The sequence below is a fragment of the Bos grunniens genome, chromosome 2, assembly GCF_055505025.1.
Source record: "Bos grunniens cultivar Pamir isolate PY7600 chromosome 2, Bosgru_T2T1.0, whole genome shotgun sequence".
Taxonomy (NCBI): Eukaryota; Metazoa; Chordata; class Mammalia; order Artiodactyla; family Bovidae; genus Bos; species Bos grunniens.
Genome location: NC_141166.1, coordinates 79,358,418 through 79,374,722, shown reverse-complemented (window position 1 = coordinate 79,374,722; position 16,305 = coordinate 79,358,418).

The window sequence follows — 16,305 nt, the reverse complement described above, 5'->3', positions numbered from 1 at the left end:
AGGAAAAGCTTTTGCAAAGTAAACAGATATGAAAACCTTTCAAAGAAGACACCACTGTTTTCTTTTCACAGATGAAGACCTTCAGAATCACAAGAGTCTAGTAACTGGCAAAGATCATGCAATTATATCAGTATGCCCCACATATTCAGCTAATTATACTCAGTACAAATGAGAATCTAGTGGAATCAGAACACACCAAGCTCCCTTAAAGTAGCAGGTAAAACCTCTGGCAAAGAGGTGACATAAAACTCAGAGAGAGAACAGATGTGCGACAGGAGAACATGCTGTTTTTATAGGCACTGAAGTTTTTCTTAAAATAAATACAGTCATTTAAAGTCTTTGAGTCATGGCTGGGGAAGCACCACATGGAGGTGCCAGAGCAATTAAGAGTCCTGTGGGAAAAGGGAAGAACTGGGAGAAATTCTCTGTGGAGCAAATCTTGAATATATAAAGTAAATTGTCTGTAAATAGTAGATGGAAACCTGTCTGAATCTGGTTTCATAATAACAGAGTTCTGTAATAGACAAAGTCTAATCTTTCAGCAAGCCTGAACTAAAAGGAATAAGGAAAAGAAAGTGTTGCATGTTAACTCCTGCTCAATACCAATACTTTCTATTTATTTTTATTTTATTTATTTTTTATTAAAGGATAACTGCTTTACAATGTTGTGGTGGTCTCCGCAATACATTAACATGAATCAGTCATAATTATATATATATATATATATATATATATATATATATATATATATATATATATAATCTCCCCTCTCTCCTGAGCCTCACCCCACCCATCCCACCCCTCTAGGTCATCACAGAGTGCTAGGCTGGGCTTCCTGTGTTACATAGCAGCTTCCTGCTAGTTATCTATTTTACACATAATAACACTCTCAATTTAATACAAGTGCTTTATTAATTTTTACTCTTCATAGCTAGTTTCATCACCCTTTGCACAGCCAAGTGGAAAAGATTTTAATGACATGGTGGGAAAAGTTACAGAGGACTTTGAATTGGAAGCTTAGCTCTATTTTTGCTATCAAGGTATCTTTGGATAAAGCTTTTAGTTAGTTGAGGGTTGCTTCCTTGTCTTTCAAATAGAAATAATAATTCCTTTCTCATAGAGTTTGTGAAAATTGAAGGTAGTCAAATTTGTAAACTGCCAGCCACATAGTAAGAGCTCAGTATTAGTTTTATTTCTTCTCTTATGAAAAAAGCAGATCTTATAGAAAAGGTAAAATGCACTTGGAAATTACACCCTAAAGTGATTTTAGAAATTTCATAATTTGGTCCCATAATATATATTTATTATTATTAAAACATAGATTATGTCAAGCCACTCCTGTTCAGGAGTTCCTATCCTCTTGATCTTACTTTATTTTTTTTTCACTGCACTTGTCACCGTGTGAAATAATAGTTCGTTGTTTGTTTATTTACAATCTGATTCCCCTATAATAGAAGGGGTTCTCCCAGGTAGCTCAGTGGTAAAGAATCTGCCTGCCAATGCAGGAAACTCAGGAGACATAGGTTCTATCCTTGGTCAGGAATTTCCCCTGGAGGAGGAAATGGCAATCCACTCCAATATTATTTCCTGGAAAAATTCCATGGACAGAGGAGCATGGTGGGCTACAGTCCATGGGGTCGCAAAGAGTTGGACAGGACTGAGCAACTGAGCATGCACAGACTCCCCTATGATACATCAGTTTCCATCTGTTGTATTTCTACATCCTCAGTGTCCAGAAGAGTGCTAAGTACATATATTCTTTAAAAATATTGGTTGAAAGAAGGAAGGAAGAAAGGAAGAGGTGGAAGGAGAAGAGTTTTTATTTCCTTTTCTGTGGCTGAATTTCTGAAAAGGAACACACTTCAGAAGTCACTGTCTATTTCTAGCATTATCTTTCTAAGATTTCTGTTGTGTCTTGCTGAGAGAGTGCATTCACTGTTCTATTAAAGCCTCAAGACTTTGCTTCGTAAAACATTTAGAGCGGCTTGAGAGTTGAAGGAGTAATGTAACCCTAGTAGTTTGCCAAGCAATTTTGCTGATTCTGCAAAGCACAATCCATCCCGTGAAAGAAGTGCTGAAGGTGACAAGTCTGGATTACCTCACTGGGCACTAAATTACCTGTCGACAACTTTGTGAGTTTTGTGTCCTTAGAAACATGAGGACCAGTAGTTACTATTCTTTTCTGTGGATATTTCTCAGAGCTCTAGGGGATTTATTTATCTTGTCAACAGTAATCAATATTTATAACAAATTAGTGGGCATAAATATATTAATATAGTATCAGCAAAACAGTATTGGGAAAAGGAAGCATTTAGAAGGTAACTGGTTTATTTTCCCCTTGATGTCCTAAAAGGAGAGCTATTATTGTTGAGTGCCTGCTAAATATATAGACAGTTCCCAAATATTATCTTAATTCTGCAATAGCCCTTTGAGGTAAGTACCTAACAGGTAAAGAAACAAGGTAGATACACTTAAGTGATCATACACTAAGTACATGTTAGGGTTGGGAATCAAGTCATCATCTATCTGAGTTCACAGATTGTGAATGCTTTTGAATATTTTATGCTGCTTTGGAAGTTTTACCTATAATATCCCTCTAAATACAACAGAAAAATTGGCCTAATTGTAGGAGACACTCTGAAATTATATAAGATATATTGTTGTTTTTTTTTTTTGATAAAAAATGAAGGATTATCACACCAGTATAAAACAAAATTATCCGGTATAAGATTTCCCCATGTGCTAAATTAGGTTCAAAGGAATTCAATCTGCTGCCAAAGTGATGTCCTAGCCATCACTTCTGAGATGTAAGACTGTAAGTAAGCAAAGGTTTACCTCTCACCGTAGTACAAAAGAAGGTTCTGCAAAGTTCGTGCTGAATCAGAGAATGAACTCTGGGTAACATTCATTAATTTTAAGGGTTATTGCAATCATTAGTTTCTGTCAATTTACAATTGCTTTAAGTAAGTCTAAGGTATTTGAATTTTTGAGGTTGGGTTGCATTTATGTTTATCTTAAAAATGTCATGCTTTACCATTCTCCCTGGCAGCTATTTGGCTTTCCTCACACACAGCAGTTGGCACTATTCATAGGGGTACTAAGTCTTTTCTTTCAAAACAGTCAGTTATCTCCTGATCTTTTCAGTATGATACTTTTTCCTTACGTGGGAACATAATAAACCTGTTTTTTTTTTTTAATTGGAGTATAATTGCTTTACAATGTTAGTGTCTGCTGTACAATAAAGTGAATCAGCTCTCTGTATACTTATATCCCCTCCCTCCCACCTCACCCCATCCCACCCCTCCAGATCATCACAGAGCTAAGCTCTCTATGCTATAGAGCAGCATCCCACTAGCTATGTATTTTACACATGACCATGTATATATATGTCAATGCTGTTCTCTCAGTTCTTCCCACCCTTCCCTTCTTCCCTTGTGTCCACAAGCCCATTCTCTACATCTACCTCTCTATCCCTGCCCTGCAGATAGGTTCACCGTACCATTTTGTAGATTCCATATATGTATTGATATCTAATATGTTTAACTCTTAATTTGAAATTTGTTCTTTATGATACAATTAACATAAAATATAATTTTAATTAATTTATTTTTAATTGAAGGATAATTACTTTACAAAATCTTGTTTTCTGTCAAACCTCAACATGAATCAGCCATAGGTATACATATGCTCCTCCATCTTGAACCTTCCCCCCATCTCCTACCCCATCCCACCCCTCTAGGTTGATACAGAACCCCGGTTTGAGTTCCCTGAGACATACAGCAAATTTCCATCGGCTATCTATTTTACATAAGGTAGTAAGTTTCCATGTTACTCTCTCCATAGATCTCATCCTGTCCTCTCGTCTCCCCGTGTCCAAAAGTCTGTTCTCTATGTCTGTTTCTCCCATATAAGATATAATTGATGTGTATAGACTATGTCCTGCATAATATAGACTACATCTTGGAGAAAAACAAAAGCTGTATCGAGCACTTTGTGCACATTATACTTATCCTTATGACTACAATGGTGTGCTGCCTGTCAGCACTTTACTGAGGAAAATGCATGAAGCTCTAATAGACTGTGACTCACTCCTAGTCACCCTGCAAACTAGTGGATCTAGGATTCAAATCCGCATCTGACTGCTCCAAACTTGCTTTCCCTGTCCTTCACACAGTCTCTTTGTGACTTGGTCTTTGTATTTGAATCAGTTCTAATGAGGTGGATGAAACTGGAGCCTATTATACAGAGTGAAGTAAGTCAGAAAGAAAAACACTAATACAGTATATTAATGCATATATATGGAATTTAGAAAGATGGTAACAGTGACCCTATATGTGAGACAGCAAAAGAGACACAGATGTAAAGAACAGACTTTTGGACTCTGTGGAGAAGGCGAGGGTGGGATGATTTGAGAGAATAGTGTTGAAACATGTATATTACCATATGTGAAACAGATCACCAGTCCAGGTTCGATGCATGAGACAGGGTGCTCAGAGATGGTGCACTGGGATAACCCTGACGGTGGGATGGGGAAGGAGGTGGGAAGGGGCTTCAGGATTCGGGACACATGTACACCCATGGCTGATTCATGTCAATGTATGGCACAAACCACTACAATATTGTAAAGTAATTAGCCTCTAATTAAAATAAATGAACTAATTTTTTTTGAAAATGAGGCTACAGTTCAATGAAAAAGACCTCTAATTTTTTATTGTTTTTGTTTTGTTTTGTTTTGTTTGTCAACATATTAAAGATTCTTTCAGTCACAAGGAAACTACCAATAGATTAAGAGGAAGAACCAAATTAATTAGGCTACTTATGGAATTGCATGAGATAGAAAAAAATCTGTTTGCCTCCATGCAACACCTTTCATCTTACTGAAAACTGCAGGATTGCATTGTGGTGTCAGCTGAGCTTTCTGACCGCATTTAGGAAATGAAGCTTCTAGTTAAAAGCCTTATTTTGCAAGAACAAACTCTCATTATGTAATAATGCCCTGAGAGCAGGCCCTGTTTCCAAAATTTACTAAACCCTGCCTTTTCTCCAATTACCATTTTTATGGGTTTCTCATACATGGCAGAAGGAAGGCTTCAGGTGATGGAATTCAGTCTGATCTGTGAGATTCTGAATGGTAATTGCACACAGGCCATGAATAGCCATTCCTAGCATATTGCTACTTCATTTCCCCAGTAAAGTAGGAAAGCTAAATACAGACAGTGTCACATATTGGAAGCTACAGAAATAAATTTCTTAGCATAGTAGAAGTTTTGAGAGAAAAATAACTTGACTAAGATACATTTAAGTTTAACCTGGACTAGTACATACTTTGAAGCCAAATATGAAAGAGTTCTATGCATAATTTATTGTGTCTGTCTAGTGCCAGGAATAGGTAAAATCATGGAAGAAAAGGAAAAGTGCAGAAGATAAGAACTCTCTGAAAGAGAGAGTACCAAGGAAAACTAAATTTTGAATGAACTTCAATGAGATTTGATTCATGTATCGTAAAGTCATTCATTTAAATGGTAGTTTGTGAGTTCTGAAAGATGTATATATCCATGGAGCTATCAAGATACATAATAGTTTATATCATCTCAAAAGTTTTTCCATACTCTTTTGTAAACCATCTTATTTTTTGCAATCCATTTTCTCTGAAACTGTCAATCTGCTTTTTTTTTTTTACTATAACTTGCCTGGTGGTTTGCATAATTTTATGTAAGTGGAGTCACATAGTTTACATCATCTTGTGTTACCTCTTCCACTCAGCATAATAATTTTGAGGTTTATTCAAATTGTTGTGTCAGTAGAAGTTTGTTCCTTTTTATTACTGAGTAGAATTCACCATGTAGATATTATTATGTGTATTATTTTTCACTCAATTCTTAATGAATATTCTCCATTTGATGACTTATTCCTAGTTCTTAGCTCTCATGAGTATAACTACAGGGAGCATTTGTATATGAGTCTTTTTGTGAATATGTTTTAATTTACTAGGGGAAATGCCTAGGTATAAAATAGCTATATTATAGTAAATTTAAAATTTTTAAGAAAATGCCTTATAGTTTTAAAACAATTTAAAAGTCTTTTTAAAAACTCAAGATTTTGAACAATTAAAAATTCCTTTCAACAATGACTAAGAATGTTGATTGCTTAATATCCATATCTATACTTGGTGAAGTGAAAGTCACTCAGTTGTGTCTCTTTGCGACCCCATGGGCTATACAGTCCATGGGATTCTCCAAGCCAGAATACTGGAGTAGATAGCCATTCCCTTCTCCAGCGGATCTTCCCAACCCAGGGATTGAACCCAGGTCTCCCACACTGCAGGCAGATTCTTTACTGTCTGAGCCACCAAGGAAGCCTATACTTGGTGAACTCAATGTTTATATTTCATTCATTCTAATATATGTGTGACTTATTGGAAAAGATCCTGATGCTGGGAAATACTGAGGGTAAGAGGAGAAGGGATTGACAGAGGATGAGATGGTTGGATAGCATCACCAATTCAGTGGACACGAACCTGGGCAAACTCAGGGAGACAGTGAAGGAAAGGTAAGCCTGGCATGCTGCCGTTCATGGGGTTGCAGAGTCAGACACAGCTTAGTGACTGAACAAGAGCAGTAGATATGTGATGGTGTCTCATTGTGTTTTTCTTTTGTGTTTAAAAATATTTTTATTGGTGTATAGCATACACGTAGAAAATACAACGATAAAGCCGCAGCTGGAAGAACTTTCATAAAGTGAACAAATCACCACTAGCCAGGTCCAAAAATGGAATGGAGAGTTTTAGCTTGCATACAATTTGTTGAAGTGGTAAGTAATTTAAAGCAGAACAGAATGAAGGCTTGAAGATTATAGGGGGTGTTATTCTAATTTGATGGGGAAAGTCTCTCTAAGAATATACTGCTGAAGCAAAGGATACCTGCATGAAGAGATGGAGCAATTCATTCCTGAATCTCGAGTAAAGGAGGGAAGAGCAAGTACAAAGGTTCAGAGGCTGGAGTGTGCCCAGAACATCAAAGACACTGCTCTTCTGTGAAGAAAGAATCTTTCCAGTGCTTTCTTCCAAGTTCAGGATTGGAGTGGACTACACATGCAGTTACCGTCACTTTGTGACCGTTTTTCTTCTATGCAGGTTCATGGGTCCACGTGGTAGCACTTTTCTCCTGCCTAAAAGATGTCCTTTAACATTTTCTGTTGTATGGGCCTGCTGGTAATCACTTACTTACTTCAGCCTTTGTAAAATGACACTGTTTTTCTTTTATTACAGTTTTTATTAAATTGGGGAAATATTTCTTCAAATACATTTTGCCTTCCTCCATGTTTATTGGATCACTTGTATCACTATTCACTGATGGACTGCTTACTTTCATTTTTAAAAATTTTACTTCTGTGCTCTGTTTCTTTGTGAATATTTTCTATTGCCATGTCTCTGGGTTCAGTAATCTTTTCTTATTCAATATCTAATTTGTTGCTAATTCCATAAAATATCATTTTCATCTCACAGTTTTTAGTTTCCATCTATAAAAATTGAATTTGGCTTTTTTTTAAAAAATATTTTCTATGTGTTATTTAGTTTTGGTAGTGTATAGAATCAATCACAATAACTGCCTCAATGTTTTCCTCTATAAATAATTACATAGATTAAAATTCATTTCCTGATATATTTTCAATTCTTAATTAAACATTTTTTAATTTTTACAGTGGCATTTTCTTTTTGTAATTTGGAGCTAATATATTTTTTCAAACTCTAAATTGTAAGCTCTTAGAGGCAGTTAGGTCCTACCTGTATGATTAATGGATAAAATAGACATATTTATTGTGTGATACAAGAGTTTAAGTCTATTTTATCCCTAATTATTTATGTTTCATTTAATACAGTATACTGATGTTTGTGTGTCACATGTTGTGAGTCAACAGGGGTGTAAAAAAGAGGGTTAAGTGACAGCATTTCCCACAATACTCATTCTGGGTCATCCTTATTTCTCGGTCAATGGTAGGAAGCTTGTTCCCTCACAAGGTAAACTATTCACTTTGTGCAGTGACCTATTATTTATGAAGCACTTATAGTAATCTGTCCTTGTAGGCACTACCTATTGATTCTGTATCTGATGACTTAAACTCTGCAGAATATTTCCTTTCCTTCATAGATCCTCTATTTTTTTTAAACATCTATCATAACTTTAAATGTCTTCTGTTGGTCAGACAACTAGTCATATAATTGGTTTCCAAACCCAGGCTGTGTTTTAAACCCCTGCATTTTGTCTGTGTCTCTCTTAATGTGCAACAGCTCCTCACAAAGTAACTCTAGGTATAGCCAAACCACTGCAGAGCACAGTAGAATAATTGCCTCCATTAATCTGGTCACTAAATGCCTATTAATGTAGCAGAAGCCAGCAATAATTTTTATGATAATCACATTCTGCAATTGATCTTCATTTGGAGATAGCATAATACAGTGTTAAGGCCATAAACTTTGGCATTATATTAGCCTGTTTCCTTGTTCTGTTACATGCTAGCTATGGAACAAGTATTTTAGCTAAGTTTTATATTCTTCTCAGTAAAATGGGAGTAATATCCCATACCTTGAAGGGCTTCCCTGGTGACTCAGTCAGTAAGGAATCTGCCTACAATGTAGGAGACCTGAGTTCGATCCCTGGGTTGGGAAGACCCCCTTGAGAAGAAAATGGCAACCCATTTCAGTATTTTTGCCAGGAAAATCCCATGGAAAGAGGAGCCTGGTGGGCTACAGCCCATGGGTTTGCAAGAGTCAGACATGACTTAGTGACTAAACCACAACCACCTTAATGGGATGTTGAAAGGATAAGTTTAAATAATGTATGCACTATGATAAACATACAGTGGCTGATGAATAAATTAGTAAATTTTGCTTCTGCTTTAACATAACTTACCAAGAGCTGCAGTGAGAGCTCAAACAGATATTGATAAATTGGTTGAATGAAAGAAAGCCAAGAACAGAGTGTTGGCACATGGCACTAGATGGTTTCCACCTGCCTGACACTGATCCATGAATCACCACCCTTAGTACAGGCACACAAGCGGGCTCAAGACCATCCAGTGGCTCACATTGCTCCAACTTGTTCACAGGGACAGCTGAGAAAATCATCACATGTATTTCTGAAATCCAGATGCCTTATGTCTAGGGTATTTTTCCTCATCTAATAGTCTGGTAGCTGTATTAAAAAAGGGAATAAATTTAGTTTGTCATGTTTCATTTATAGAGATCATGCTGAGCCCAAATGTTAAGCGCTTTCTTTGCAAGCATTCACAAACCATCTGTTTTGTAATCTGGACTAGACATTTTGGGGAGTTTACATTAGGTGCTATCATTTTGGCTTTCCCTAGTGTTTACATTTTAGGAGGCTGAGAATTCATCCATCTGCAGGTATCTTGTTCTTTTTCCTGTTTTCTTTCCAGAGGCTTTAAATATTCTTTACAACTTCTGCAGTTAAGGGAAACTTTCATATTAAAGTTTATTCTCCTTGCAAAGGAAAAGAGGTGCAAAATAGAAGCCCTGTCTCTCTGAAATCTGTTGACCATTTACATTGCACATCAAGCTCTGGCGTTATTACTTTCTTGTTCATTTTTTCCTAAACACAGCTTCATAAGCTTTTTTTATTGTTCTTAGTCTATTGTGCCACAGTCCATTCTGGGATTTAATCCTCTTCACCTACTTTTACAGTTCTACAGCACTATTTTCTGTTTTTTTCTTGTTGTTTGATATCCTTTCCTTTGGAAGTCGTAACACACCGGAAAGCTTTTTCTGTGGCAAAAATAGTTTTTTTTTTTAGTTCCACTTTTTCCCTCATTTGTGGTTACATCATTTGCTTTATGGTTTTATGTTTTTCCCCACTACAGTGCAACACATTTCTCTTGAGACTTAGCCCCTTATAAAGTTTCTACAGAGGATTACACCTTCTTTTGCTCTGAGAATCTTGACATTTATTTTTCTAAATTCGCAGATAGTGCCCCTGAATAGGAGAAGCATTCCCTTCCTTTGATATTAAGAATTCTCAAAAGACATGGTCATTTTTTTTTTTTTAATAGCAAGTTTCCTTTGACTGCAATTTATCAGTGAATTCTTGTTTTTGGTCAAAGAATGCATGGTTGGATTGCATCATCAATTCAATGGACATGAACTTGGGCAAACACTGGGAGATGGTGAGGGACAGGGAAACCTGGCATGCTGCAGTCCATGGGGTGGTGAAGAGTTGGGTGCGACGTGTTGACTGAACAGCAACAACATGCGTATATGAATTTATTGGCTCATCAACATATTGTAAAATGGGTAAAATAATAGTGACTGCTATTCAAATAATTAAAACTCATAGATTGTTCCCTTTGTGCCATAGGTATTTTAAGTGTTTAACATATATTTCTACGTAATCCCCTCACCAAAAATTCAAGTTTTGCATTTCTGGGTACAATATCACCAAAGTGAGTATCACACATCAGTACTCCATACTTGGAGGTACATGATCTCCATATGTTTTATTACTGGTGATACTAACTTGACCACTTGGTTAGAATAGTGTCTGTCTGTTTACTTGACTGTGAATTTATAATTTATCCTTTTTGTGATTATTTATTTTGGAGATGTTTTGAGACTGCACAAATATCTTGTTTCTCCTTAAATTTTCCTTTTGCTGATTTTAGCACTCATCCATTCAGTTCATCGTTCAGTAATTACTGTGATGTTCTAATGTTGCATGCATTTCTTGTACATTTATTAATCTGAATCCTTTTTAAGGAACAGTTATCTTTTCTTTCTCATTTACTTTTATATTCATTTATGTATTTTTATCAATATGGACCAACATAATTTCCTTTATTTAGAGTGGGGAGTACATTCAATTACTACTGTTGCTTATTCTATTTCCCAGATTATTCTGACTTTGGCTGTTGGGAGCTCTTTCAAGCCAGCTCCTGTGCTTTTTGACACAGCATTCTGTTGTTTCTTGAACTCTTCCATACTTTCTGTCAACACAAAGTATTGCAGACTCAACTTGTAATTTTATGTGACCCCAATTTGAAATCAGCCACTTCACCAAGGAATCCTGTTACTGTTGATGGAAAATTATATTTAAAAACCAGAATCTGATTGCTAAGCATGCTCATTGCTCAGTCCTTCAGCAGACAGTGCTTTTATTCCTTCTTAGGACATAGAACGGAGAAGGCAATGGCACCCCACTCCAGTACTCTTGCCTGGAAAATCCCATGGACGGAGGAGCCTGGTAGGCAGCAGTCCATGGGTCGCTAAGAATCAGACAGGACTGAGCGACTTCACTTTCACTTTTCACTTTCATGCATTGGAGAAGGAAATGGCAACCCACTCCAGTGTTCTTGCCTGGAGAATCCCAGGGACGGGGAGCCTGGTGGGCTGCCATCTATGGGGTCGCACAGAGTCGGACACGACTGAAGCGACTTAGCAGTAGCAGCAGGACATAGAACTAGGAAATATGTGTAGCCATGTTAACCCAAGCATATATATATATATACACACATACACATGTATTTATATTTTTCTATCTAAAACATCAGTTCATACAGAATACTGACTCTAATCTATATTAGGGATCTATATCCATATCTGCATCTATTTATATATCACTATAGGGCTCATTACAGCCTCCCCTCTTCCTTTATTTATAGATTTTTTTCTTCTACAACAGTGAGAATATTGCTCTCATATATTAACTGTTTTCTTCAACCCTAATAAATATGTACTTGTAGAATTGGCAATTCTTACTCCTATGATGAACATATTTATGTAACAAATTGTGTTTGCCTACAGTGCCCTTGGGGACCTTATAGCACCCAGGCAAGTTCCTTCCTCCCTGTTCCTTTCAGTGTGATTATATGATTGGTTTGTGATACAGTTGGATTCATTTGTCTGCCTTCTACCCTGGGTTTTCTCCAACATCTTGGTGGATTTAAGAACAACTTACATAGAGTAAAACTTCTTTTTGTGTTGCTGAATCCTATACCTTCTGACAAATGCCTCAAGTGACATATAGTTACTTATGACATGGATACTTTTCCACTAAAATCCTTCATGCTACCCTTTGTAATCAACCCCTACACCCACCTCCTCTCAAATCTCTTGCTATCTCAGATCATTTTTTTCGTCTGTAGTTTAGCCATTAGTCGAAGATCACATAAATTATACAATTTTGGAAAATTACTGGCTACTATTTCTTAAAAGATTTCTTTTCCCTCCCTCTTAATTCTTACTCCTCTCTTTCTCAGATTACCTATTATGAATATATTGGAGTATTTTATACTGTTCAACAAATCCTAGATATTCTATTATTTACCTCTTCCCTTCCCTTTTTTCTTCTTTAGTGTCTTAATTTGGGTAATTTCTATTGACCCAACTTTAAGTTCATGTTTCTTTTCCAGATTTTATTGCATTTACAATGCACATATCAAAGTCATTCTACATTTCTAATGCTTTTTAATTTCTAGCATTTCCATTTGAATCTTTCCTATAGTTTCCATTTTTCTACTGAAATTACATATCTGATCTTACAGATTTCCCACCTTTTCCACTAGAGCCTTTAATGTATCATTTATAGCTACTTTAATTCCATGTTAGAAACTTTCAGTATGTATGTCATACAGAAATCTTGCCCTGATGATTGCTTTGTCATTGAGAAACAGTTCTGGTTGTTTGGTTGGCTGGCTCAGGAGAGTTTATTATACATGTATTTCTGAACGTCAGACATTTTGTGCAGTTCAGCAGACACTGAGGCAGCTTTTACTCCTGGAAATGAGTGTGCTTGTCCTTCTGAGCCTTAAGTACAGTCTACTGAATTAGTTAGGAGTGGAGCTGTTTGAGATGCAGTGTTGCTATGTTTACTCTCAGTTCAGTTCAGTTCAGTCGCTCAGTCGTGTCTGACTTTTTGCGACCCCATGAATTGCAGCACTCCAGGCCTCCCTGTCCATCACCAACTCCCAGAGTTCACTCAGACTCATGTGCATTGAGTCGGTGATGCCATCCAGCCATCTCATCCTCTGTCGTACCCTTCTCCTCATGCCCCCAATCCCTCCCAGCATCAGGGTCTTTTCCAGTGAGTCAACTCTTCGCATGAGGTGGCCAAAGTATTGGAGTTTCAGCTTCAGCATCAGTCCCGCCAATGAACACCAAGGACTGATCTCCTTTAGAATGGACTGGTTGGATCTCCTTGCAGTCCAAGGGGCTCTCAAGAGTCTTCTCCAACACCACAGTTCAAAAGCACCAATTCTTTGGCGCTCAGCTTTCTTCACAGTCCAATTCTCTCATCCATACATGACCACTGGAAAAACCATAGCCTTGACTAGACAGACCTTTGTTGGCAAAGTAATATCTCTGCTTTTTAATATGCTGTCTAGATTGGTCATAACTTTCCTTCCAAGGAGTAAGCATCTTTTAATTTCATGGCTGCAGTCACCATCTGCAGGGATTTTGGAGCCCCAAAAAATAAAGTCTGATGCTGTTTCCACTGTTTCCCCATCTATTTCCCACGACCAGATGCCATGATCTTAATTTTCTGAATGTTGAGCTTTAAGCCAACTTTTTCACTCTCCTCTTTCACTTTCATCAAGAGGCTTTTTAGTTCCTCTTCACTTTCTGCCATAACAGTGGTGTCATCTGCATATCTGAGGTTATTGTTCACCACAATCTTCAAATTCTTCTATTGATACCTAGTATTTAGACTGGTAAGCTAGTTTGCCAAAGACTTTTAACCTTAACTTCTGTTCCACCCTCAGCTTTAGGTGCTGTATCCCAGACAGAGTTTCTTTTTATGCTCGTGTCCCTTATTCCATGGACAGAGGAGTCTGGCATGCTATAGTCCATGGGGTTGAACATGACTGAGCAACTAACACTTTTACTTTCCCTTTTTCCACAGTTATTTGTCAGTTAACACTGGTTAACCTGAAGGTATGTGGGGGATTAGGTAGATGCCTCGTCCATAGGTCTCAAGAATATGTTCTACTCCATTCTTTTGTTCCTCTCCAAGTGATTCCTCTTAAGACAGGCTGGGACTTAGGACCAGGGACCCTTTACTGCAGTGCTTGCATTTAAACAAATGTATCCTCGAGCAGCAAAATACAAGGAGACTGTAAGGAACTAAAAATAACTCCACACATGTGCAGTTGAGGCAAATTATGAACAACAAAACACAAAAAAAGACCAAAAAGCCCTACTGCCACTTCTGAAGAGCTGAAACAAAAGCAGGAGGTTGGGAGCAACTTGAGGCATGGGCAGACTGCTTAAGCCACCCTTCTGGCCCAAGCCGTGGACACACCCCTATCCTCATCCCATGTAAGGAACCAGCTCAGAGCCTCCAGTTGGGAACAAGCAAACAAGGGAACCTACTACTTTTTCTTGCCCACCGCCCCCTGCCATAAAGCCTTGCCTGAATTATTTGTATGGCTTCCGATCAATTTCTGTTGATTAAGGAGGGCAAGAATCCTGGTCGGTAACACCCTGGCCCCACACAAAATCCTCTCCTGCTCATGTTGTTGTTGTATCTGTCTCTTTTTGCAACCCCATGGTCTGGGGCCCACCAGGCTCCTCAGTCCATGGGATTTCCCAGGCAAGAATGCTGGAGTGTGTTACCCTTTCCTTCTCCAGAGGATTTTCCCAACCCAGGGATCAAGCCCATGTCTCCTGCATTGGCAGTGGGTTCTTTACCACTGGGCCTCCAGGTTAGCCCTTCTGCTCATAGGGAGTAGATTTCTACCCCCTCCTCTTTTCCCTGTTTCCAGATGTGGTGGGTCTTGGGTTTTCACAAGTGTCCTTAGGGCGATTGTGTTTGACCCCACAGATGAAAGTGCCAGAGGAAGATGGAGGAGAAGGAGCTGGGTGCACATTGTGCCCTGCCTTCACCCCTACTCATGCAGCACCTCTCTCCCAGGACTGTACCACCAGGAATATTTTCTTAAAACTTTTTCCAGTCTTTTGTGAGTGTCCAGTACTGTTTGTGGAGAATAACTCTATTAAGGGCTCAGATTCCTCAAGGTTTGTAGCTCCCAAGGGCTCACATTCTCTTGCCAGTACACAAGCCTTGATTGAGCCTCCATCAAATATCCTATCCTTTCTAAAGGGACTCTTGTTATCAGTTGCTCATCAGTGTGCATGTTATATCTCCCTAGAGTTTGGTGGCTGCCTCTCCATGGATTTTAGACCTGGTTAGCTGACAGTAGTCTCAGCTCAGGTTCAAGGAAATCCATGATCTTGCATTTGTCCAGCTTTATTGTTTCTTTATGTGGGTGGAAGTGATGCTCTTTCCAGCTCTCAGGATCATAAGAGGAAATCAGAAATCCTTCCAACCCTCACTCTCTCCACACTCAAACTTCTTCCAAATGCTTTTAAGAGCATTATTTTATTTTCTCTGAGGGACTCATGTGCCATTCTTATTGCTTGAGGAACATGCTCAGAGAAGTATTTGTCTATTTGAAAAGTTTTTTTTTTTTTTTTCCTGAATGGGATATAGATAAGGATTAGAGGTAGACAGACAAATATTTAAATAACACACATTCAGTTGAATCTCTGTATACAACTGGAAAAAGGGACAGAAATAATGCTCACCTATATCAATTGTCGATTTAATATCTATACCAAATAATGCACTGGATTAATGTTTTCAGTGAAAGATAAGGTACTTGATCCTTTTCCCTGATTTTGCTGATGTTCATACTTGTTAAAGTATTTGTGTTTCTTTAGTTCCTGAGCTTCTACTTCCTCATCTGTCAAAAGACTTTTACTTGATTTTAAAAACAATACTTTGCATTTGAAAGCCTGGCTTTAGTCATGGTATAACTATGAACCATTAATTTTAGAACACTTTGACAATATCGTTATAATAAAGTTAGCTCATTCATTCAGTCATTTAATGAATGTATAATAAATATTTATTGAGTTTCTTTTTCTTTCTTTTAGCAAATACAATTCTGCTGCTGCTGCTAAGTCACTTCAGTTGTGTCTGACTCTGTGTGACCCCATAGACAGCAGCCCACCAGGCTCCCCCATCCCTGGGATTCTCTAGGCAAGAACACTGGAGTGGGTTGCCATTTCCTTCTCCAATGCATGAAAGTGAAAAGTGAAAGTGAAGTCGCTCAGTCATGTCTGACTCTTGGCTACCCCATGGACTGCAGCCCACCAGGCTCCTCCATCCATGGGATTTTCAGGCAAGAGTACTGGAGTGGGGTGCCATTGCCTTCTCCGAAATACAGTTCTAGGTACAGGCAACTCAGAATGACTAAGATAAGCAAGACCACTGGACAGAAAGAGCTTCTATT